General features: G+C 50.4%; 1 long non-coding RNA gene across 1 annotated transcript; it reads left to right on the top strand.

Annotated features, from left to right (window-relative positions):
- Positions 1-207: 207 nt before the first annotated feature.
- On the top strand, positions 208-1,508 carry LOC124682502. The gene is made up of 4 exons (XR_006996304.1): positions 208-440; positions 530-763; positions 858-972; positions 1,461-1,508. It is a non-coding gene; the product is annotated as an uncharacterized LOC124682502 (long non-coding RNA).
- Positions 1,509-3,250: the final 1,742 nt, after the last annotated feature.

Genomic DNA, 3,250 nt, shown 5'->3' with positions numbered 1-3,250 from the left:
GACAGGAGAGGCACGCACATGGCGTGAGTGCCTGTGGTCCTCCCCACCACCACCGAGCGCCACCACTCCACCTGCTCCCCCTCCCTTTTTAATCCCTCTTCTGTCCCCTCCGAACCCTAGCCTTTCTTCCTCCCTTGCGCCGCCACCATCCTTCTCTTCCCTCAGTTCGTTTTTCCCCTTTCTGTGTTCTCTGCGAGGAAACGAACGACACCTCCACCTGCCCCGCCATGGCGCCGCCGCCACAGACCACCCCCGGCCGTTCTGAGGGCACCGGGAGGTGCGCCTCGTCCTCCTCTTCAACCTGGTTCAAGGAATCGAGCCGGGGGCGCCCTACATCGCCGCCCTCGTCCTCTTTTCTCCCTCAGCTCCGGCGGCGAATTCCGTCGCTTCGTCGCTGACTGTCCTCCTCCGGCCAAACCGAGAAGACCAGCGTGTTCCTGGTATCGTAGCGCTCCTCCTGGACCCCTTACTCCTCCTTATCTCGTCCTGGTTTGATTTCTCATCGGTGACCTCGTTTCCCCGCCCGCAGATGCTCACCGCCGACGGTTCTCCGGTGATGCCCCGGTTCCGGCGACACCCCATCCTGCTTCCCCATGGCGAGGCGCACCCCCGCAGCGCACTCAATCATCCTGGTTCGCTCCGTGCCGCCAAATCCGAGCTCGACTCGAGCTCAGTCATGGCGTTCTGTCTCAGACCCCGCCTTGTTCTGGGTCAAAACAGCGGCACGTCTTTCTCTAATCAAAACAGACCGATCAGCTTAGTGGTAATTCCCTTGATCCCCCTTTCCGTAAGACCCAGGTTCAAATCACCAAAACAGTGGAGTTAATCCCACCTTTTTTTTGATCTTCACTGCTCAGATCCGGCGCTCGATGGGCCTCAGCCCATGTCTTCCTGGCGCAGCTAGATGCTGATGTGCGCCCAACATCTATCCGCCGCCGGCCCAGCACAGACGCAGCAGGGTTCCCAGGCCAGGTCCGGCCCAGTTCTCTGCCCCCAGCCTTTTTATTTTATCTGTTTTGCATACAATGTTTAAATCCATATCTTTTGAACCCTATTTTCAAATGCCAAGTATTTTATATGAAAATTGATCAGAAAAATGTGAGGAACATGAATATGCCATCCATTCTTGCTGTTGCACCATGCATCATAAAATTTCGTGGTAGTTAGCATTATCACCTAATATGTAACATATGGAATATGTGGGATATTATATAAATGTTGTCCCGGTTCCATTTAACTTTGTTGTAGCTCATCCCTGCCATGTTTGCTATGCTAATCCACCCTTAAGTTTGTCGGTAGAAAATGCAACTCCAACTCTAAATTGTTTGTCCGGGGTTCCGACTCCGATTAATTGGATAAGTGCATCGCATCATATCTGCCATGTCATGCATGCCTGCATCTGCTCATGCTGGATCTTCTTTATCCGTAGTAGTAAGACTTGCATCCGATGTTTGTTCCAGCATTTGTTTCTTCCCGGATAGGATCGCGAAGTGATGTGGTGAGATACGACGAGTTCTCCGGATGTCCCTCGTCAAGCTTTAACAGGCAAGCATTTCCCCCATACTTCTGCCCCTGCAGGAGTCGCTCACCTATTTTATTTTGCCTTCTCCCTCATGCTATCCTTAAGTTGCGTTCTTGTCACGTGTCCTTTCCACTTGTTACCTCAAGCAGCCCATATTGCCACCACCACCTCCTACGACTATTGTTTGGTTATCGAGTCTGCCCTTGCGAGTCGTAGTGCATGCTAGTGCTGTTTTATCTCGTTACCGTTATTGTTATCTTATTGGGTTATATGTTGGGAAAAATCATGGTTACTTTAGTTGTTGACATTTGTTTAGCGGAGGCATCGGTGGGTCAGCTGCTCGTTTTGTGACGGCTCACTTGTGTTTCCTAAATAACCTAGGACCCTGAGTTCTTGTTATCTGTTCCGAGACTGAGCGCTCTAACCACACGTGGGTATGCTTACCGGGTCTCCCCTCGACCACTGCTGGAATCTACATCTTTGTCCAGTGGCCACAACTAGTTTGGATGTTTGTTTTGTTTCTCCCGGGCGTGCAAGCTCGTTTCTTTGTGGTCAGATGATATGATATTACTTTTGGGGAAGCCGTGAGTGCCTTGTAACCCCGTTGCCTCTTGCACGCTCGTAGGATGCGGTACGTATTGCTGAAGATGGATTCACCCTGCGGAACCGTTGTTCCGTCCGAAAGCCGTAGACGCAAACGGCTAAGTCCGCTTCGGAGCACGGCGGGACTTCGACACGGGTTAACTTAGTTAGGTGGCTTCCTGGACATTGTTGTAGTGAAGGAGAGTGCGTGTCGTGATATCCACCTGTCGTAAGTGGGTTGATCGTGCGTGTGGGCACATTTGGGCACCCCTGCAGGGTTACAATCTTATCGATAAGCCGCGTCCGCGGTTATGGATGACTTGGAGCTGTATGACTCGATCATAGACAACTTACACCTGTTGTTTCAATCATAATAACTTGTGTAGTAAGCTAGCACAACTTCAATAATAAATGGTTAAAACTTGACAACCGTGTGGGTGCCTTTGTAAGTACTTCTTTGCGAAGGGGGAAAGTATCGGCTGTGTTATGTTTGCAGAGTATAGAACTGTTAGTTATGCGCTCTCTCACCTTCTCTGATTAGACGAATGTTGTAGAGTGTCTCTATAGGTTTTTAGTGCTCGCGCGCTGCCGCTTAACCCCACCATATTGCCTATGACGTTCCTCTTGCGTCCTCTAAGTCCCCTGCGTGCCTCAAGTACAAAGGACGACTGGTTGACGAATGCTTATACGTCTTGAAGTCTTGTTAAGTACGAACCCGTACTTATTGCTGCTTCTACGGGATATAACCGGGCAGGTATGAAGATATGTTCGAAGAAGATGACGTTAGCAAGGTTACCCTTCCGGCTTGGCCTGGGCAGGGTTATGGACGCCGCTGGTTATCTTCGGGACTCTTAGTCCAATTTGTATCTTGTCCGTACTCGGATGTATTTGATCTTCTGTATGATTCGGATCTTGTATTTTTGTATCTTGACTCGTTTGGATTCGTTGTTGTAATATATGTATCTTGTGGGCTCTGTTGTAATCCTGTTGTAATGTTACCGCTCGTGTTAATTCCTCTGGCATCACGTGTGTGATTTGTCGCGCACGTCGTGTCGGAGGGCATCTCTGAATCGATATCGTGCGGATTTCGGCGGGTTCGCTGCGATCCTCATGGTACCGGTTCCGGGGCGTCACACATCACACTTA

Source organism: Lolium rigidum, chromosome 1 (genome assembly GCF_022539505.1).
Source record: "Lolium rigidum isolate FL_2022 chromosome 1, APGP_CSIRO_Lrig_0.1, whole genome shotgun sequence".
NCBI lineage: Eukaryota > Viridiplantae > Streptophyta > Magnoliopsida > Poales > Poaceae > Lolium > Lolium rigidum.
The sequence above is the reverse complement of the archived record's forward strand: the minus strand, read 5'-3'. Positions and strand labels throughout refer to the sequence as shown.